Source organism: Salarias fasciatus, chromosome 1 (assembly GCF_902148845.1).
Source record: "Salarias fasciatus chromosome 1, fSalaFa1.1, whole genome shotgun sequence".
Taxonomy (NCBI): domain Eukaryota; kingdom Metazoa; phylum Chordata; class Actinopteri; order Blenniiformes; family Blenniidae; genus Salarias; species Salarias fasciatus.
In genome coordinates, this window is record NC_043745.1 from 1774353 (window position 1) to 1797808 (window position 23456).

At 46.0% G+C, this 23456-nt stretch overlaps 1 protein-coding gene across 1 annotated transcript in view; it reads right to left on the reverse strand.

Moving 5' to 3' along the window:
- Window positions 1-23456, reverse strand: part of itfg1 (integrin alpha FG-GAP repeat containing 1) — a 183227-nt gene that overhangs the window by 142978 nt on the left and 16793 nt on the right. The window lies entirely within an intron of this gene.

Consider the following 23456-nt stretch of genomic DNA (forward strand, 5'->3'; position numbering starts at 1 on the left):
CCTGGTGAATGGATGAGGAGGACCGGCGAGCGGATCAATGAAAGGTCACCGGCGGCGTCCACTGCTCATGTTTGCATTTTCATTCACATGCAATCCTTCACATTTCCTCGAATGAGAGTTCATCATTGTTTAAACACCCACGGGAGATGTGTTTCAGGTATACCTGTTAAACTGTTCATTAATTGAATAACCGATCAGCCAATCACGGCTCCACAGCAACCATTAACCACTGGTTCAACCGCTGAATCCAGAGGCGTCACAAAACAAAACACTGCGCCGTCAATGTGAGGAGAAGCTCTGGAAAGAGAGGCGATCAACCATCAAACAGCCGGAGAGGCTCACAACAGAACCTATGATTGGCTAAAACAAGTCATTTACGGCACCCAGCAGCGGACAATGAATACCAATGACCAACATCCTGAGTGTCCTTGAACGCCTCTCGTATGGTTACGAGCTGTTTGCACTGAATGGAGCCAAAACACAGAAGATCATCAGCAGAGAACAGCTTGATTCACTGATCACATGCTGCAGCAGGGAAAAATATAAATAAATAAACGGTCACATTTACCGAACAGGATTCAAACGACTGTTGAAATGTGTGGTCACATCCGCAACTGAGCAGCAGAATTTATTTAGTTTTAATCTCAACCTTAAACAACCATCAGTGCAGGTTAATGTGTACACTTCATGTGGGTGGAGCAGGTTACAGAGTTGCTTCATGTGGGTGGAGCAGGTTACAGAGTTGCTTCATGTGGTTGTGCATTGCTCCAGAGGGGAGTCAGGTTTTATTTTCAGCCTTCACGTTTCCTGTTTCTTTACCTTCTGTTGCCCAAGTGACTCTGCAGTAGAGCTGGGCGATATAGCCTCAAATATCACGATAATATTGAGCAGTTCACCTCGATAACGATAAATGGACGGTAACTACTTGGGGGGGTGGGCGGGGGGGGGCGTTTAATCACAGCTTTTTATTGTACTGGATTAAACTTATGACAGTTTACTGTGGGCTCAGGTGGTGCAAACATTATTATTTTATTTCTCATGATATGGGGTCAATTTTCTTGAAATCCTTTTAGATTTATCAAGATTAGGGTACAAAATATATCTATGTATTCTAACTTTCACAGCAACAGACGTCCAGATCCGACAGAACTCTGCTGTTAATGTAAATGTCTTCTCTGTGGGCTTTAGGGAGAATCCGAGGACTGGAGGACTCTGGGAAATGATTAATGTTCCGTGGTTCCAGATGTTTCCAGTGTGATGTGGTGTTATGAGCAGCTGAGAATGGAACACAACTGGACGTCTACCTGTCCCTGAATTACAAATGAGCCCAACTTGTTTGTTTACAATTTCCTTCTCAGTTTCCTGTCCACACAGCATCGCTTCAGGAAATATCTACATCCACGCAGAATAGCAAGGACTCAAAACGATGTAGTTCACCCGCCAGGCCTTCAGATGGCGCTGTCACTCTGACACAGCAACTCCAAAATGGAGAAGAAGACACGAAGCACGGACTCGGACAATGAGTATAGAATTGCTATAATTCTATAAATTGGACTCAGAGCTGCACAGGCAGCGTGATATAAACAAACACAACAGCAGAACATACGGCCTGTTCAATAAAACAGCATGAGGAGCTTCTGCAGGAAAAATCAGCCAAACAGCTGGTGAGGAGTTTCACTGTCTGGGGCGGTCGGACCAGCATTAATCTGCAGCCCTGCAGGCTGTTAGCCTGTAGCCGGTAGCGGCTAAACTAGCATGTCTCCATGCTATGTGTTCAGAGATCATGTCTGCTGGTTGGGATGTTCAGAGGGTCGAACGGCGTCTGTCTGCTCTGCTGACAGCTTCTTCTGCTGGCTGCTGGGATGTTAAACAGGAGTTGGTGGAGTCGCGTAGCGCAGCGTCTTAAAGGGCACACAGCACACCTACACAGCCAAAGCTGACTTTTTTTTTAAATACCAAATTTACCGCCATGGGCAAAATGACGTCAGTTATCGTAGTAAATCTCGGTAACGATAAATTTTCGGTATATCGCCCAGGCCTACTCTGCAGTGCCGACTAGTGGCAGGTGGCTACATGACAGTCACTGTGAGGAGAAAAGATGCCTCCCAGGTCTTACACATCTTTTCAACCACAGATCACAGAGACTTACTTTACTTGCTTTGACTGAAAGCTAACAGTTGCGCCGTTTGAATGAGCTCTTCGGTGTGATCGTACCTCTTTCACGGGCTGAGATACATCTACTGGAACATTGGTATCTTTTCTGGACTCGTGTCCAAATGTTCCATGATGATAAATCCCAAAGTGAGGTCTTCTGCTATGATTTGTATATATTTTACAGTTCAAAACCATTAGCAACACAGATGGTCGCCATTTTGCTAACACCCGGATGTTGATCTGCTGTTTCCTGTGTCTTATTACCACAATAAAAACAAAAACCGTTTGAGTGGCTGTTTTGTAAATAGGTTTCTAAATCGACACTTGAGTGTAGGACTGGGCGATATCAAAGTCAAAGTCTCCCTTGCGAGTGCGCTGGGCAGCGCCTATCTCCGTTTCGTAACCCCAGCCGTTACGGGGCCGCGAGGCGCGCCACGCTCCCGCACGGCTGCCGGAGCTCTCCCGCCGGATCTCCGCTCCCGGGCGGAGACGCGCTCCGTGCCGGCCGCGGGGCGCATTCCTCCTGGAGCCCTCTCCTCACCGGTAGGCTCCGGATCCACATCAGCTGACCCACCTGAAGACGGCAGACGAGCTGACTTTATGGTAACACTGGCGACGGATAAAGAAATACAGCCGAAATGAGCGATTTTGCAGAGATTATGTCCCGCGCTGAAGCTCCCTTGCCGTGGCTCCCGCTAAATCGGTTGGATCTAAATAACTTCTGAAGGACTCCGAGCTGCACCATGTTTTTCTGAGTGAGTATATGAGCATGACACACCTAGAAATAAGGTCCAAGTGTCAAAAAACCAGAGCTGCCCTTTAAACACCACTTTGTAGTGAAATTGAATCACAAACTAACAGTTCTGAGGCCAACTGTTGAGAGAGTGATTCCCAGCTTCACGGAGTTATAGGCATCATATTTATTTAGTTGGAGATAAACTGGACCGTCCCACTTTGATGATTCTCCTTGCGGCGGCACTCAGAGTACCGCGTCCAACTGTCGAAAAAGGACGAGAGCTAAAACAGAAAAATGGATAGGCTGCTTTATGACGCAGAAGGAAAAGCAGGTAGTGGAAGGAAAAAGGATTGAGGAGGGATCTCCTGCTCAAAGCAACTGGATTTCACTGAGCTTTCCCCCCTGGTAATGCCTGTAGCTCGCTCTATTGGAATCCTATAAACCTGCTCTTGTACTCATACTGCTCGCTGGTGAAGCTCCGGCTGCAGGCGGCTCCTCTAATGTGCTCTCCGCGTGCTCCTCGGTGCGAAGACGTTTACTTTCATCGCAGCGTTCTGCAGACGCAGGTTCTGCCCCAGTAATTGGACATGAAATAAATATTGGCATTGATCTGCCCGAGGGCCGGCCTGGACCCCGTGTCCGTGTGCTCTGCATGGACAAAGACTCATGATCATGGAAGTGAGGGGAAGGAGAGGTGACGGGGTGAAGTGTTAGTGAGAGGAAGAATGAGGACTGGGTATGACGACGGGGAAACCAGGAGGTCACGACTGACTGGCCACTGCGTGCAGCGCCTCCAGTGCACAGCTGCAGAATGACACCAGACTGAGGAGGAAGGAAACACCAGCGCTGTCCGTCATTCACCGCATGCAGAACGCCGGGGACCCAGAGGCGCTCATGTTTGAGAATACCAATGCAAGCTGGTGTTATCCCCTTATCCGTGGAGGCAAGGAGAGTCTGAGCAGAGGAGTTTCCCTCAGCGTTATCACAGCGCTCCAGTTACGTTTCAGATTTAAATCCAAGCTTGATTTCAGTCAGAGTTTAAGAATCCGTCACACACGGCGATCGTTCCATCAGAACAACCATCAAAGACGTGACTTCAGTTATTTCATTCTCTTGACGTCCTGAATTCCTCTGAGAAGCTTTCTATAATGCAGACTTTGAAATGTGTTAAAACAGGAAACTGCACATTCACAAAGAAGACTGACTTCCAGCTCCTCAGGTGAAAATATAAACTGAAAGACCACGGAAAATGAAAGAAAGATGGGATAAAACTAACCCCAGAAAGACGAGCAATCCTCTGAGCCTAATCTCACATCGCCGGTACAGACACCAGAGTCAGACACCTGGTTCAATACTGCACTGCGGATTCACACTCATAGGACTCATGTCTCCAATTCAAATGTTTTTCTCATGATCAAAATACTGAACATGACTGCATGTCGCAAGTTTATCTAACGTGATGTTGTTAGTGTGGGAACTGAAGATCAAAAGTCAATGAGCATGATCTTTCTCAGAGCTAGTGGGAGTGAGAGTGAGAGAAGAAAGAGCACCCTGAAGGTGAAACGAGACAGAAGCAACACTGGAAAAGACAAACTGGCAGGTGATAAACAGACTCGGAATGGACTCATAATGCACTAACATGACCTTAACAGACTGCAACGCTAATATTTCATCAAAAGCCATGAGTAGAAGTGAATGAATGGGATCTCTCTTTTGGATCCACAGCTTAATCCTAATTACACAGAGTGTCATCCAGTCTGCAGCTGCTGGGAACTTCTGAAACTGAATTTTGGGAGCATACTGAACGCACAGTCAAAACTTTTTTAAAAATGCAAAGAAGATTAGAAATGCATGCTGAGATCACACACACACACACACACAAACACACACACACACACACAAACACACACACACACACGCATGGAGGATTGACAGTAATTTGCAGTGTGTGTTCATGATTCTCCGTGCTCGCACCGGGTGGTGCGCTGATGAGCTGGGTTAATCAGCCAATCAGGCCTCTTAGACAGAATCCAGCAGTGATTGGCTGATTAGCTGCAGTGGCAGTGTGTCAGTGAGAGATCTTCATCTGGTAAACACTTAACACCCTCCCTGTGGGGCACTTCCTCCGTTCGCCTCGTGCTTTTCTTCACCGCTGCCAGGCGCTTCCTTCTCCTCATCGAGCACTAAACCCTGAAGGCGACTGCCACCCTGTGTGGGGGCTTCCATCCAGAGAGGCACACCGAAGGTGACCGTCCTTTAGTGGCCATCAAAAGGGACGGGGAGCTTTCCAGAAACACACCAGAGGAGCCGCATCCAGACACTCCAACACGGCTCCGACGGCCGAGCGATGTGATGGTGTGTGTTCCTCGGGACATGCTGATCCTCAGGGCGCGATGTTCTCCTGAGCCTCAGCCGGGCTCCTCACGCTTACCGCCTCAGAAAGAAATGCTCCAATATAAAGCCGAGCAGTGCCGCCATCAGTCAGGGAGCAGGTTTACTGGTTCAGGACGGTTACTGGGCTGCTGAGGCTCTTTAAGTTAAAGAGACGTAATAAAGAGGGAACACACACCACACAAACAGATGCTGAGAGCACTCCATTCATTTTTACCAGCTTTCGTGCTGTTTAATTCTTCTCTTTCCTTTTTTCCTGAGGGTGTTTCCCTCTCTGGAAAGGGTATTATTCTCATGCTGATATCTTGCCTTTTCTTCTGGTTTCACTGGGGACTTTTTCAATGCTATTAAGCATTCAAACATTACTATTTCTGGTTAATTCAAGATGAAACAGAAAACTGTTCACATTGAAGACACTAACATTCAACGTGAATTAGGTAAATACGCCACCAAGTTCATTCTAAATCAGACTTCAATCACTGTTACCTGTCTGGTAACATTATGTTTTCATCTTATAATCTAATAAAGACCTGGACATGGTTCTGTTTTTCCATTTTGATTTTAGACATGAGCAGTGATGACCATACAGATAAGAACAGGAGAAATCCCATCTGTAAAACCAAACTAAGCCCTGGCTGGTGTGTACTGTGGACAATAGTGGCTAAAATCCCTGACACGTCATTTGGAAAGTCTGCTGAGCTGGAATCAAACCCATGAAGGAGTAACCTGACAGAGAATCGCCCAGCCATGTGGTTGGTGCATGTTTATATCCACTTTTGACATTAGCCTGCACTAAGCTGCTGTTAGCTGCTGCTGCTAGCTACTAGCAGAGCTTCAACGTGTCCAACTGTTGTGCTCGGAGACGATAACACAGCTCGTCACCACAATGACTCACAATGGCTGACTGATGGGTCACAACAGTGAATATCACAACAAGTCCCGAGTCCTGCTGCCCGACCTGCGTCTGCTGTTGACCAACATGTCCATCAAACCACTGGCCTCAGCACCAAGCTCCAGAGGAGGAAATAAGAAGGAGAGCTCAGTGGAGCATCAATCCGTCCATCTCCTGTCCCGCTTCTATCTGTTCATGGTCCTGAGGCTCTGGAGCCAATGCCAGCTGATGAGCAGTGACATCTCCATCACCTCTCACCACGTACATCAGTGTTTCACTGGTATTCATTTCACTGCTGACGCCACGGGTATGTAGGAAGAACCACAAACATGGCACTGAAGCGACAATGCTCCAGTCGGTGCCTTTTTTGTTTGTTGAAATTGTCTTTCAGTAATGGCGTTGGCCATTAGCTTTTCCTCTCATGCTGAAAGCAGGACATAATCCTGAGCTGTTATTAGCGTTCTCTGCTGATCACATGCAAACAGACAAACTGGAGAACAGGGGTAAGCTCGATATTTGAACCTGTCATTTCAGCATTATCTGCTGTTTCAATGCTGTTTTGAATGAAACAGGTTTTCTTTTAATGACGTGAAAATCTTGATTCTGTAAATCAGTGTCTTTGTGATGTGACAATTACCCATTTCAATGTTCGAAATTCCTCTTTCTCCCCGTTTGTGTCTGCTCCTAGAATCCACATGTCAAGTGTGGTTGTTCTAGATCAGGACCGTCCAGTAGGACGGTCCACTAAACTAAACTGCAGCATCAGTCAGAGCATCTTCGAATCATCTGCAAACTGAAAGCCAAGCTTCCTTTAGAGGAGACAGCAGAGAGGAAGATCATCTCCTCATCCCGTCAGATTAGGAGCCATCGGCAGCCTCCAACGGTTCTGCATTACAACATGACTGGTGACACTTTACTGAGCCAGGAGATCGTCCTCCACGAGTCGGCCCACACCACTGGACAGTTGGGTCAAAGAGTGAAGGAGAAGACGAGGAAGATGAAGATGGAGATGAGAAGAATAAGAAGATGAAGAGGAAGGCTTCACTCAAGAACAGAAGAAGAAATATAGCAGGAGGCAGAGTGCTGCTTCTTCTCTGGAAAAATACAAAGTGTGTCATCGCTGGAGACAACCTCAGTGCAGACAGAGATAAATCTGGAGTCATTCAATCCCAAATATCCACAGTGTGGGATCAGAGGCGGTCTCCATCAATGGACCTGCAGTTTGTCTGTTAGACATCAAACTGAGCATCAGAGGGAGGATGGGAGAGGAAATAAAACCTTCAACCCAAAGCAGTATTCTTTCATCACACTGAGATCACCAAGAGGAGAACACTGTTTTGTGCACGACTCCTTCAAAAGAGGCAGCATTTTAAAGCAGAATTCCAGCGGTACAAGAATTATCATCCAAAAAACTGTTAAAAGAAACAACCTGACATATTTTCTTTGTGTGGCTGTGATTTTTTACTGACTCTGAAACACTGAGGCTCACTCAGGGTTTCTCATGGACATTTAACACGATGAAGAACTGATGCTCAGTATTTGTTTAGTCCCATTTAACATCTGACTTATCGGCATGCAGGTCATCGCTGGGAAATAAACCACAGTGACTGCATGCTAAAATAATTCCAAAGCGGCAGTAATGCGGCCGTGTGCCGTGCGAGCACATCAGCTAATGGAGCCGTCGTCCTGCACCGCTCGGGAAAGATGCATACATAATTGAGGTATATAAATGTGTTTGTGTGTGGGAGGGTGGGGTTGCGTAACAGCAGCAGGGATTGAGATTTCTAAGTGGTATGTCATGTTGCCCGATAATTAAAGACATGCAAAGTGTGCAGGCTGGGGGGGGGGGGGACTGGATGCAACATCTCCAAGGTGCATCCGAATACAGAGGCTTCTAAAACAAACCACTACAAAGAGAGAGCATGTAAATCACGTAATTGGAAAGAGGCCATCTATAATCACTTGATTATTTCCCGTGCGTTCCACCCTTTGCACAATGTTCTGTTTTAGTAAATTGTTTCTTCCATGCAGATCACACTAAAAAAAGCGTGGGGAGCGAGGATGCTGGGAGCAGCCTGCAGAAAGCGCCGTGCACACGCCCACTCCTGCACGCCGAGCTCCAGGCTTTGTCTTTGGGTTGTGATGCAGCCAATCATCTGCAATCAGCTGCTCCTTCTCACACTAACAGAATAATTGCAGGGGTGCCTCTTGCTAATAACAGGGTCTAAAAACAACACCCGGCCCAGATGCAGTGTCTTCAAACAAACAGCAGCAGCACAAGGTAAACGGCAGTACACACTCCTGACTGGACACACACACACACACGTTTATACTTCTATAGCTGTGAGGACACTCACTGGCATATTGCATTTCCTAGCCCCTTAACCCAACCTTAACCATCAAAAATCAACGTCAAACCTAACCTAAACCTAATTCTAACCCCGAACAAAGAATCGAGTCTTAATCCTCAAAAAGGACTGACAAAAAGTGAGGACTGGCAAAAATGTCCTCAGCACAGTGTGTTGGTTAAGAACTCACAATTGAAGTATTGAAGTGGGGCGACAGCAGCTCAGATGGTAGAGCAGGTTGTCTTATAACCGGAAGGTTGGCGGTTTGATCCCCGCTACCGCAGGAATAAAACTGTCGTTGTGTCCTTGGGCAAGACACTTCACCCATCTTGCCTAAGTGTGAGAGTGAATGGTTGGTGGTGGGAGGGGCCGATGGCGTCAGTCTGCCCCCCCCAGGGCAGCTGTGGCTACAGCAGTAGCTTACCACCACCCAGTATGGAGAGAATGAAGAATGTAAAGTGTCTTTGGGTGTCCTATAAAGCGCTGTATAAAACCAATGCATCATTATTATTACAAGAACACCGACCCAGTTTGCAGAGGTGGGAGATTGGAGCCTGATCAAGTCATCTCCATGCCATGTTTTTGCTCTGACCATGTATCACACCAGGTGAATCTAATCAACCCTGCTCCTCAGCTTGTCTGTGGTACATGGTCAGTCTGCCAGTTTGAGCCGGTTGCTGTTCCGCTGATGGTTCCCAGCTCGGTTTTCTCTTGCCCTGCAGATGTCTTGTCTTGTGACAGTCCGGGCTGTCCTGAGCCTGATCCACTCTAACCTTCTGGATCTCCATATTGGTCTAACTTTACCAGTCTAACTTTAGTAGTTGCACATAGTTGGAGAATTTATCTACACAACAATTCCAAGCGACCACACAGACCTTTTGATGCATTTTGGATGTCTGTTTACATGACAGCGGAGCTCCGAGCCTCTGAAGACAACACTTGTGGGAACGCTCAGGCTCAAACTAGAAGACGGCTGAAACGTTGCTACTGAGTAAAGCAACTCATCGTCTGTCCACATGGACATCCATGTCCCTGCTGTGTTTAATGTTTCCAGCTTCCTGCTCTGGGCACTCAGGTGTCTGACCCTGGAGAAAAGACCGACTGAAAGTTTACCTGCATGCTTGATACATGGCGTCACTGAAAACGAAAAAAAGGACAAAGAAAACATGTGGCTGAGTTAATTTGATGCTGCAGGTCTCAGACTGCTGGGTTCAGTGGTGGATGTATGCTGTCGGCAGTGATCTGGAACTTCTCCACCTTCAATCTGAGCAGCAAATGAAGTGAAAGAGTCTCACTTCCACTTGTTGCACCCTGCCAGCTCTCTGCCGAGGCTATCAAATGGGTTGTTCTCACAGCGCCGTCGCAGCCACAAAATCATATTCCAGGAGACGCCAGGCCACGGTAGCCTGGTGGTTTTATGCAGTCACGTCTCAACACATTGTCAGACAATAATGCAAATGATGCAATGAAAGGGAGAAGCTGACAGATGGACACGGCGAGAAATAAAAGGCAAATGAAAGTTGAAGGCTGCAGACACTTCAAACAGTCATCTCACCTTGTGAGATTGGAGCCAATTCTCTCCTCTCTGGAGCCATTCAGGAAGAAAATTAAAATACGTGCAGCAGAATCATTGTGTGTTGCTTCATACTCTCACTCAAAAAAAAAAAAGACTTTCCTTCTCTTTAAGATGGTGAAATGTGAGCTTAGACTATATCAGACTGATGAATGTAGAGAAGAGGAGAAGAATGTGAGTGTGGGGAGATGAGCGCTGCTTGAGTTATTCATAGCCTCTCCATCAGATTTGTTAAGGGGATTGGAAGCAATTTAAAGGCCTCCGCTGACTGTTTGACTGGAGCAGCATTATGTCTCTCTATTCCATTATGTTGAGCCGCAGTGTGGGGATAAAGACCAGGCTTCCTATTAGCCTCTGTATAAACAGATAGGCCCGTGCTCGGCGGCTCTAAGCCCGAGCAGCGAGGGAGAAGAGACACCCAGCAGCCTGGACCGTCTCCTCTTTGTCTCCCTATCCCTCGATCTGTCCTCTCAGCTCACACACCACCCTCCTTATCGCCTGGCTCTGCAGCGGCATCGTGGCCGTGGATCACACAGCGTCACGACTCCCAGCATGTGAACCCAGAACAATCCGCCCAGCCGCAGCTCAGGATCAATGGAGCAGGCGTTCCAGAGACGAAGAGTGGGAGCTGACCGACACACACGCCGACGACCAGAGCTCAAAGGAAGAGTCCTCAACTCAACACACACCCTGGTGACATCCAGGCGCCCGGTACGCTGCGTTTTCTAGTAAAATCCCAGAACGTCTGGTTACAGGACGACGGAGCTCAGAGTCACTGCAAACAACTTTTTTGGAAAGAGGTACCAAGGTGGAACTTTTTGAAAGATTCCGAGTGTGTCACCATGGAAACTGGGGAAAAGGCAACTTTTTCGAAAAGCTGCTTCTGCAGCAAACAGGTGTTCTGCACATGATCAGTGAATTAGCAAGCAGAACAATGTTCTCCCCCAGAGTGTCACGACTCCCAGTCCAGGTATTACAGTACCAATGTCTGTGTGGACTGTTCTCTGTGTTTTCCCAGTGTTAATGTTTAAACCCATTGTTTCCTGTGTGCTTGTGGCCCAACATGCCAACTGCATCCTTTACTGTGCTTCGGCCACTTCTGGGTAAACGGATATCACTTCGAAGTGTTGTTATTGTAAATGTTCTACTTTTATGAAAGGAAAACACAAAAACAATGGAGATGTCCTGTAAATGGACCCTAAGCCTGCTCAAACAAAATGAAAAGAAAAAAAAACATCTTGGTTTCATTCTTTCTCTAAAGGAAGACACGAGAATGAGAACTTTTGTTCAGGCAGCAGAATGATAAAGTTCATGGTGATGGAGCTCACTCACCGCCTCACAGTCAACTGGTTAGATGAGCTGAGCAGTGAGGGGAGGAGCGCACACACACACACACACACACACACACACACACACACACACACACACACACACACACTAGTGTTCAAGACACATAATCAGCCGTCCATGCCCTCCTTCCGGCCGTGCACACTGCCAGCCTCAGCTCCCTATTAGCCGCTCGCTGCAGAGCTGCTGTCAGGGTCTGGCTCGGTCTGCAGGAACTCCCGGCTGAAGCCAGGTCACTGCAGCACACATGACCAGCACGCTTCTTTCAGGATGAGGCGCCTCCATTCTGCAGTCCTGAGTGTGAACAGCGCAGAGCTGGACCGCTGTCACCTCCTGGTGTCATTCTGACTGACAGGAGTACCACGTGTTCCGATGGTGAGATATGGTCACCTGCGAGCAAGTGAGTCTACTGTTTTAAACTTCAGGCTGATTTACACACAGCACAAAAGATATTAAAAAATCAATTTCAGGATTTTATGAATCAATATGGAGCCATTCACAGAGAAATCAATTCAAACTGATAATTTTAATCCAGCCCTTTATTAAATTGTACAGTATTCTGCTGCTGAAACCCAGACAGTTCTTATACTGGGATCAAAGTATCCATCCATCCATCCATCCATCCATCCATCCATCCCAGAGTCAGGAGCATGTTGTTATTGGACTCTGGCTTCACTCCCTTCTTCAGCCAAAGCACCAGCCTGAGCGTTGTGTACAGTGGATGTGGGAGGACTGCTGACTGTAATGTGCTGTACCATCTGCTGGTTAGTTTCTCAGGAACAAAGGTCTGTGGACTGCTTGCTGTAATGGATTGCCATGAACACTTCTGTGCACTTTCTGACCCCAAAAATACATACAATACAGTTTTCTAAGCACCGTGTTGATCACGAGTGCTTTCAGAGGAAAGCGTGAACAACACACTGTTGGGAAAACAACGTCATGGCGCAGGAGGAGGTCAACCTGGCGAGCACATTTTTCAATCACGTTGTGCAGTGCAGAGATGTGGATCTACCCGCAGTGTTTCTGCCTCCACAATGAGGATTTCATGAGTATCTTGTGTTCCTGCAGCGTGGACACTCCCCTTTATCATCCAACTCCTGAAGCTGAATGCGGCACAAAACTCTTATTTTCTCCAGTGAGAAGGAAAAAAAAAAAAGCTTGATTAGTGGCTAAGCCTTCATTTGGCTGAGTGCTAATAGCTGGCACAAATCTATTCCAGCATGTGTTAGAAATTGAATTTCTATTGAATGGTGAGGCTGTGCAATCTGCAGCAGGGTTAACTCAGAGCTCAGAGCGCAGTGCAGTTACAATGTCAGAGCCAAGGCCCGCGCTGTCGGCCTCAACACTCAACCTCCGCTGCAGGAGCAGGTGGCGGCGGGGTAGTCCAGGGTGAACATGGGCAGAACCACGCATTATTCAGTCCCCACTGCCAAATCCCCCATGATGCACCACTCAGTATCTCCCAGCCATGCTGTTCCCTGGGGTGACGAAGCCACGACCCGCCCTGCTCTGCCTCTGATTGGCTCGTACTCGCTGGATTCATGGACTGGATTGGTTAATGTGGATGTTTATTGGGCAGCATGACGAACCAATCAGAGGCAGAGCCAGGCAGGCCATGACCAGGTAATCACCGTTAACTGGTAAATCATTACTGAAATTATGTGAGAATGAGTTAATCCTATGGAGGTATTTCCACTAAAGAGTCATCTGACATGGCACTGTGGAGAAGAAAATGTGTGAGCTGCTTTGAAAGAAGTGAGGATTGGGTAGTTAAATATATACAGACCCATTAAAGCGGGAATATCACACTGAATTTGTTTCAGCAGAGTCCACTGTGGTCTCAGGGGAGCAGAAACCCACAAAAGCTCACAGTGAGTGAACTTTTCTCTAAATGTTGTGTGAACAAGCTAAATGTTCTGAGAGGGTAACCAGGGAAAAGCTGTAGTAGTTAATATGCATGTTTTCAGGAGGATTTCAATCCTGCTGCTGTTTGGCGAGCAGGAATGGGGCGAGCACTGCCGTTTCAGAAAGCTTCAGCCAGGATGCACATGTCCACAGCACTGCTATTCATGTGTTAGTTTGAAGGAAAGGGAAAGAGTACGCTTATTTCTCCCGTACAAACTTCATGAATAAAGGTGATGTGAGGCTACCAGCACAGTCCTGGGCTGAAGCTGAAGCAGCTGAAGCAGCAGCAGCCTGGGGATTCTGGGTAGCAGCTGAAGCAGCAGCAGCCTGGGGATCCTGGAGAGAAGCTGAAGCAGCAGCAGCCTGGGGATTCTGGGTAGCAGCTGAAGCAGCAGCAGCCTGGGGATTCTGGGTAGCAGCTGAAGCAGCAGCAGTCTGGGGATTCTGGGTAGCAGCTGAAGCAGCAGCAGTCTGGGGATTCTGGGTAGCAGCTGAAGCAGCAGCAGTCTGGGGATTCTGGAGAGAAGCTGAAGCAGCAGCAGCAGCCTGGGGATTCTGGGTAGCAGCTGAAGCAGCAGCAGCCTGGGGATCCTGGGTAGCAGCTGAAGCAGCAGCAGTCTGGGGATTCTGGAGAGAAGCTGAAGCAGCAGCAGCAGCCTGGGGATTCTGGGTAGCAGCTGAAGCAGCAGCAGCCTGGGGATCCTGGGTAGCAGCTGAAGCAGCAGTGCAGTGAGCTCGGGGAGGGGCCGGCCCAGCCTTCTCTCGGTGACTCCATTGGCCCTCCAGCAGGTTATTTGTCAGCCTGTTGCTCAGTAAACAAGCTGTGACTCTTCTGCCCCCGACGGCCGTCAGAGGGAAGCAGAACAGCTCGAGCACAGACACATGTGGAGACCAGCGGCCGGCTGGTGTATTCCCTCCAGGCTGCTCCAAGCAGGCCGGCATGGCGCCTAATCACACTGCTTTATTTAAGATTGAAGGAGAAATGTCCACTGTTTGTGTTTGTGGTGAGCAGTAATGAATCTGAGAGAGGGATGGATGTCTGACCGGTGCAGCCCGACACCGGCATGCGAGCCGACCTGCAGAGGCCCGGTGCAGCCTCCGTGTTCGTCCCTTCCTATCGACCGCTTGCTGCAGTCTTTAACCCTCGGTCTGATCTGTGGCTCGGCGGCATGGAGCGCGGCCTTTGGCATTCTGAGGAAAATGTCACCGCCGTCAGCAGTGAAACGGATACCTTCTCTCAAACAGCACCCAGGGGTTACCACACTCCTGTTGAGGAGGGGGAGCTGGCACAAGAGGGGACGAGGGCAGGCTGACAGTCTGCAGACATTCAGGTTCAAGGCTGGAAGAACGATGACTAACACCCTGTTCAAACATCAACAGGTTCATACCCAGAACGCACAACAATCCTGCACTCAAAACATGACACAGTAACCACAGCTGGGCTGTCAAACATAAGCCACGTGGGCCAAAACCGGCCTGCAAAAGGCTCCAATCTGGCCAAACCACCAATAAATCAACAGCTGCAGGAGAAGCTAATTACCTGGATTTAACACCAGAACATTTCAGGAAAACTGGCTTGATGTCGAGATTAGAGTCACTTTTTGCAGCAATTGTTTGGTTTTGTGAAAACAGACAGTTTCCTCATGAATTTTCTGCGTTTCAACAAAGAAAAACTTTAAGGTTGAAATGTAAAGGCTACTGTGGCTCTGTTTCACCAGTCCAGTCCTGCAGGATGCTCTATGAACTGAAAGAACCTTTTTCAGGTAAATTCAGAACAGTCCAGCGCTGGATTATAAAACCGAAGCGCAAGTCAATATGTGTTTTTTATTATTATTTTAGTCCTTAGTAACAATTGACCATTCTTAAAGGAGTCCTATTATGCAAAATTCACTTTAAAAAGGTGCCATTACAGTCATATCACCTCCCAGAGCCTCTGTATGATCCCCTGAAGTGAAACATTCAGTCACCTCCCTCAATTGCGCCCTCCAAATATATCCAAATACTCCAAATATACACTCAAACACGCAATTCTGAAATCTTACTTTGTCTACGTCAACAAGAGGAACACCACTCCCCCCCTGGAAGAGGATCCAGCCTCTGGGGGCCCTGGATAGGTGGTTATAGCAGTATGTGTTGCCATAGCCTCATTAAGACGTTCAAATCTGAAAAGTGTCTGTTTCCTCCTTGTTCCTCGCTACCCCACATTTTTGAAAATGAAACTGAATCTTAAGCTGAAACAAGTGCATCTCCTAAAGCAGGCTGTGAAAATCAGGCTGTTCGGAGGAGGGCTCCTCAGAGCCACTTTTTAGACCACTCAAACTCCGAACACAGGATGGATTTGGGGCAAACAAACTTATATACTATGTTTTGGGGCTTCTGTGACCTGTATGACGTGACTGAAAAACAGCATAATAGGTCCGCTTTAAAATGTGTGAGTTCCAGTCCTTTTTTCAACAAATGGGAACGTCTACAGGAGCAAAACTCACGGCAGGTACTGCACACCGTGGGCTAAGCTTTGCGGCCGATGGAGTGTGCAGAATGTTACCAGATCAACAGTTAATGACATGACACACATTGTACTGATTAAGTCGTTGCAATTCGCCACATTCTTCTGTCAGTCCTTCACTTCTGAAGATCCTGTGAAAACCCCTGAAGGATACTGAGGAATGGCACACTTGTCATCCTGTGTCAACTGAAGGTTCCTGCAGCTGATTAACATTTATATGGACGTTAAACAAGGTAAATGTTTACTGTTCACAATGTAATAGTGATTGTAAATGATGTGTGTGCACACATTTTCCCAAGCTACACCTCAAAAGCATGCGCGGTGTGGTGACTGGCAAGTCTGACACTGGATGTGAGCCAACGGTGAACAGCATGTCGTCTCGTTGCCTTTATGTGTCTGAACAACATGTTTAATGTACTAACTGCAGCATGGAACTCCAGTCAATGCACATGATGTTAATTCTGTAGCCACAGAACTCAGACATGCTTCACGAACAACAGCTGGATTCCCGTCATCCATCTGATATGTTGATCTCATTAGTTCTGCGTTCTGGAGGAAATGCTAATTGACAGATCTACTAACGGTGACATTAACACTGCTGCTCAGGATCATGGGTGACATGATGATCATGTGGGTGGAGTAAACAGCTCCACCACACTCATACAGTATTTTAACAATAAGGAAGAACAACTCATGGTTTTTTACAGTCAGCACATTGGGAGTGTTATTTTCCCTGCCTTGCAGCTCTGTATCAGCAGCCGTTACATACCGACGACAGTGTGGCTGATGTGTTTCATCAGGACTCAGGGCCTGCATCACGCAGCGAGACAGCAATAAGGCTCCCTGCATCCTCACAGGAAACATGCTGCTCCGCTGACGCCGGTTCTGAGAGGCTCAGCTCACAAAGGTCATCCTGAAGATGAGGATTCCTGAAGGCAAACACCTGCTCACCTTTAGCTTTCCACTGTGCTGCGGGAGGAGCTTACAGACGCTGCCTGACCTCCAAAACAGGCACACACAAACATCAGACGAAAGGCTCACACATCGCAAAGGAAAATATACAATTCACTGATAAGACTGCAGGAATTCCTGTGACACCTAATCAACACGTTTATTAAAGAATACTTAACGAGTCAAAAGCAGGAAAATGAAAACGATCAAAATAAAAGCACAGTTTGAAAGTTAATATACTGTCTGTACCAGATCAATATGAAGCCTTAATTCTCAATCTTCATCAGATCTAACATTTTTATGGCTGTTGACGTTTGGAGGCTGGAGGTTAGCATTTAGCATTGCTGATTCGCCATGTTTAAAGACTCTTACAGGAACTTCCTGGAGCCTTTCAAGCTTCAATCAAAAGTGCAGCAGATCTTTGAGCTCATCGGGATGACGACCTGTGTTATCGTCTCAGACTTCAACATGTCAAACCGGCAAGTGTGGCTAGCTAGCAGCTAGCAGCTAGCAGCATGGCTGATACAGGTTGATGTCCAATGTGTTAGCTTATTGTTGTCAGGGCAGCTCAAAATGTTGGGTTCATGTGGGTGGAGCAGGTCAAAGTGTTCAGATTCTCCACACACACACACACACCACACACACACACACACACACACACACACACACACACACACACACACACACACACACACACACACACACACACACACACACACACACACACACACACACACACCACACACACACACACACACACACACACACACACACACACACACACACACACACACACACACACACACACACACACACACACACACACACACACACCAGCATTCAGCATAAAGGCAGAGTTGTGGACGGAATGAGAAAGACAGTGTGAGTGTTTGTCCATAATCCCCCCTGTAGCTCCGGCTCCGGCGTCGTTCCCTCTAATGGTGTTAGGGAGATTATTTTTTTCCCGTGCTGGTGTGTTCCTCCATGTTTGAGAATGAGATGTTTTGATGGCTCGCAGTGGAAGTCACAAAGTGTGGAGTAGGCCTTCATATTGGCTTAGAGACGGATTTATTCTGAGGAGCTTTACACTTTGTTAGCGGCCCGGATTCTGCCTTTTATCTGGGAGTGTGTGTGAGTGTGTGTGTGTGTGTGTGTGTGTGTGAGAGCGCTCTGGGCATATCAGCATGAGCATCAGTGTGAGGAACAGTCGACCGATGTGTGTTGTGTACCTTGATTGTGTGAACGCTATTTTGAAGCAGACTTTCAGAGAGTGTGTGTGTGTGTGTGTGTGTGTGTGTGTGTGTGTGTGTGTATTGAGCGTATTCACATAACACTGGTGGCATTGACAGACAGCATTCGCTCTTTATTCAAAATGTTGAGACAAAGTTACTAAACCAGCCGTGCTTGTAGCCTGTGGGAAAAACAAAACCTAGAAGAGGAGTGTGTGTGTGAACCCTCCCAGGCTGTTTCTAACAGTGTAGCCCAGGGGGAGACCGTCTGTCATATTTCACTGTATTAACAAGTGAAGTGTGTGTCACATACTAGCTGCACAAGTCTTTTCTCTTTTTTTTTTTTTTTTTGTGGAAGAGGTTTTCTTAGACTCCATCTTTTCACACTATAGTAAATCGTCTCCGTGTTCTTTAGGCAACTTTAGAAAAGCTTGTTTCACAGTCCAGTGGTTCCCTGCTAGCAGAGAGACAGAGCCACATATCAGGGAGGTGGCCGGAGAAGATTCACCGCGCCGTCCTCACTGACCCTCACACACCGATCAGGACACTCCGACTCTGTGCAGTCATCCCAACTTTCTTAACAAGTTACTGAAACTTTAAGAAACATCGATGTAACAGTCCAGAAAAAAAAAAAAAAAAAACCCCATGGTAAACTAATGGTGCATATAACCTAAACACATGATCAGACAGTTTGGATATTAAAGCTCGTGTCCGGAGTTTTGAACAAGAGTTTTTTTTTTTTTAATCCAAAGTCTGGAGGTTCCTCCCTCCCTCTGCTTTCATGAGCGACCAAGCCACGCCCCTTTAACTGTGCACGCAAGTTATCTGCCGGGTGAAAATGAGAGCCTCTGAGTCCTACAGCATCCTCCATGTTGAGCTGTTTACGGTGGATGTTCAGCAGACAGTGGATATATCTGCTGCAGAGCTAACTCTCCTCTGCTGGGCGAGCGGCCGTGCTCTCTGGCTGCTCCACACTTTGATTGACAACACGAGAATGCGGAAGCTCGAAATCTATTGGCTGAAGCTGACCGGCGCTTTTTCAGATAACATGGGGGTCTATGAGACGAAGGCGGGGCTCATAAATACATTTTTATATTGCTTTATGCTAATGTTATATTGTAGTATTGAACCAGACTGACACATTGAAGCTCTGTTGAAAAATGATACATAGGTTGGAAACGAACGGAAACTCCGGACACCAGCTTTAACCTGCACCAACCACACTGCTGCTCCTAGCTACTAGCTGCTGCTAGCTTGCCACACTCAGGCTAGTCTGACATGTTGAAGGTGTGAGACGATAACTCATGACTCACGTGCTTCACTTTACTTTTTGAAGCTTGAAAGGCTCCAGGAAGTTTCTGGACTGCAAAAACAGCCCTACTAGAAATAAGCTAAATATTCTTAAAAGAATACTCCGAAGATTTTGAACCCACGCCCTATCCCTATCGTTTACAAAGTGAGATAAGCCCATAAATACCTTTTTCATGTCCGTTCATCCAGTGCCTGGCTAACAGCTGTTAGCATCGTAGTTAGCTTAGCTCAACTACAGCAGGTGAAGAGGAAACAGAGCCAGACTGAGAAAGTGGACAAAATCCTCCTTCCAGTGGTCCAGGGAATGGCGAAGTAAATCCGAATGGTTATAAAACTTTTTAAAAGACGTGTTTTCTTTTCAATCCCTTAAAATAGCGTTTTGATACACACAAAACTGAACAAGCATAGTGCGCTGCGGAAGGATATACCAGGCGCACAGCGGCTGAGTCTATGCTTCTACTGCTGTGCTCCTGCATATCCTTCCGCGGAGCGCTGCCATGCGCAGGTCTGTGTGGCTCAAAACATCATTTTAACGGATTGAAAAAAAAAAAAAAACGTCTTTTAAAATGCTTTATAACCATTCGGATATACTTTGCGTGCTAATACGCCGTCCCCTGGACCGCTGGAAGGAGGATTTTGTCCATTTTCTCAGTCTGGCTCTGTTTCCTCTTCACCTGCCGTAGTTGAGCTAAGCTAACTACGATGCTAACAGCTGGGAGCCAGCGGCTGGACGAACGGACACAAAAAGGTATTTATGAGCTTATCTAACTCTGTAAATGATCGGGATAGGGCGTGGGTCCAAAATCTTTGGAGTATTCCTTTAAATCTGGGCAAATTTTCTTGTTTTGAGCAAAAAAAAAAAATAAATCTGCCAATAGGGTAAGCAAAGTTTACTTGGCTGGAATTCTTAAAACTAGACTATGAATCTATCCACTTTAAGACCATAATGTGTCTTAAAACTAGAAAAAATAGCCCAAAATTTAAGAAAATTTGCTTAAAACAAGCACAGAAACTTTGTCATGTAAGAAATATTTACTTAAAATAAGTGTTCTGCTTTCTTGATGAAGCTGACTTTAAGAATGTTTTACTTAATTTAAGAATTTCAATTAGTAAGAAAAAACAAAATGACATGACTGGGATACAAACCCACGGCCTCTGGGTTGAGAGGCACATGCTCTACCACTGGGCCATCACTCCAGTTGTTATAATACAATATCAAAAACAAAGTAATTTTTTTGTGCCTTTAAAATTTCAGATTTTAGTTCTGACTTTAAGATGAGTGTACATGAGGTTATGGTTCTGTTCATAATGTGAAGCTTGTTGTCAGTGTTGACAGTGAATAAAAACAGATGAATTCAGACTTTAATTGCTGTAGTTTCTTGAATTGAGAACTTGTGCAATTTGTGTTTCTCTTAAAATAAGAAAAAAAATCTTGTTCCCCTGCCGGGATTTCATGTATACCATTGTTGTAGCTTATTACTAGTAATTCTAGCTCAATATTAGCTGTAGTATCTTATTGAGAAAATGTTGAATAATTTTCTAGAACAAAACTTGCTTGTCAAGATTATTTGACTTTTTAGACAAAAAATAAGAACAATTTCCCAGAAATAAGACTTTTTTATTTTCTTAGAAATCCTCCTTTTTTGCAGTGTGGAAGAGTATGAACACAGGGAAAATGCTAAATGCTAACATGGTTTCATCCCCACCGCTGTTGGACTACACAGTTCTACTGTGTAGAATATGAGAAATAACCCATAAAATGTCCTGCCACCATGGTCACTTTAACCCTCTTAAGAAATTGAACAACACTTTAAAAACCATTCACTCTGTCATTAACATTAAGATTGTGTATATCATATATTGTATTGTATAGTGCATATTGTATTGTTTATATTGTAAATATTATATAGTTTAAAAACCATTCACTCTGTCATTAACATATTGTATATTGTACTGTATAATTATATAATGTATTGTATACATTGTATATATCATATGGTTCCTGTTATATTTTAAGATCCATGTTGTACGTACAGTTAGATCTGCCTTGTTTTCAGCTTTCTATTATGAAGCCTTAGTATGATTTCCACTATTACTTGTTCGTATTGCACTTTTCATTACTTTTTGCACCCCCCTCTGTGTTCTATGTGCCTCTTGCTCCAGTAAATTTCTCCTCTGTGAGATTATTGAAGTCTTCTATTCTGTTCTATTCTTTTCTATTCTAAACTCCAGTCCTGCACGGAGCAAACAGACTGTGACTTCAACAAATTTTAAAATCTGTTGGAGCTGCTAAAGATTGTGACTGAAAGCTTCAAATGGATCTGAATACATGCAATATATTTAATGCAATGCTTCAAATACCCAGTGTTAAATTGGGTATTTGAAAATGCCACGGTTCTACCATTAACAGCCAGAGCACACAGACGCACCAAACCTCCACCAAAGCTGCTGTAAATTCATAACACATTCCCCACAACCGCTGACAGGTTTCCCAGTCAGCACAAAACTCGCCTGAACTCAAGAAACGTGGAAAAGAAATACCACTGGGTGTGTTTGTGTGCGACAACAGGATTCCTGCCACTGTTCTGGGTCCTTAAAGAATCCTCATCTCCTGGAAATATCCTCACGGCAACCCAGAGAGCAGCGTCTACCCCAGCAACAAAGAAGTAACCCCTGTTATTTATTGCTGAGGACGATTTACAACAAAACAAAAAAAAAAGTAAAAGAAAAAAGAAAAGCATCAGTGTGCTGAACTACCTGAAAGTCTCAGACTGCAGATTTAGACTTGCACACACATCAGCAGTCGCTGGGTGTGAACATGCTTGTGAGTGACAGGCCACATCACTCATCCAGTTTTCAGATGACAAAATGTTGTTGCACCAAACTAAAAGTGGAGGAAGGATGTGACCCAAAGCTATGGTCAAAGCTCTGCACACACCGGCGAGGAGACCGTCCAGCAGAATGACCTCTGCCCCTCATTTATCTGCAGAAACACTCCTGCCTCATTTCCATTCAGAGACAGTGGAGACGCTTCCAGCCACACACCTCAGAGGGCTGGCAGGCTGCAGCGGAAACCTCGAACGCGACTGCGAGTTCCTGGGAAACCTCAGAGGCAGACAGAGCGAGGAAGAGCAGCTGCTGCGAATGCAACCCATGTGTTGATGAAGAGCTTTACTACATGTGACTGTGAGAGCCAGCCTGACATGCTCCCCTCGGTTTGGGAGGCGAGCAACAGTCCTGGAGCTGCTTTAATACATGACCGACTGATTATTATGGGGCTCAGCTTCCTGTCTGCACTGTGGACGAATGTTCAGGCAGTGAAAGCTTCTGTTTCAGCTGGTGGCTCCAGATGATCCCTAAATTAGAAAACTTAATTTCACCAATCATACATAATAAACAATTACGAAAACAAAAAAAAAAAAAAAAAAAAAACTTGAATGCTTAAAAGAACACAGAATCTATTCAGTGCGTCCAACAGCCCGGTTTCCACAGCATCGTTTCAAATGAAAATACAGTGTTTCAGGAAACTTTAACATGGCAACATTTTGAAAACAGCAGGAAGTAGAAAAGCACTCAGAGAGCGCCGAATAAGTGTTTACTACGGCCGTGAAGCGCAGAAGCAGCGTCTCTGAAAAGTTGAGTTTTCTCCGGTTTACATGGAGACAGAGTGTTTTTGAAAAGTTTCACTTCGGCAGTACCTTTCAAAAAGTTGCTGCTGCTCGTGATTCCAAACAACGTTGACACGTGAACAGACCCACAAAACACAATGACAGGATTGTGTATTCATTTGAAAATGTTGTCGTGAAAGCTGAAATGAGATTGATTTTTCCGTGGTGGGCATAAACAACTTCAATCCCATGTCCTCTTAAAGCTTCATTACAGACATGTAAATAATAATAGTTCAATAATCCCAGGTTAATGAATTCACAGAGGTGCAAAGTACATAAAACTGAAATGAGAAGATCTATTTCCTATACAACTGCTAACAGATGAGTGTGTGACGCTCGGAGTGAGGCCTGATAAAAGCGGTAATGACTTCCTGTGGTGCATTCAGGAGAGACGGCCTCTGACTGAAGAGTCATGAGACTGAATCACAGACTAATCACACTACAG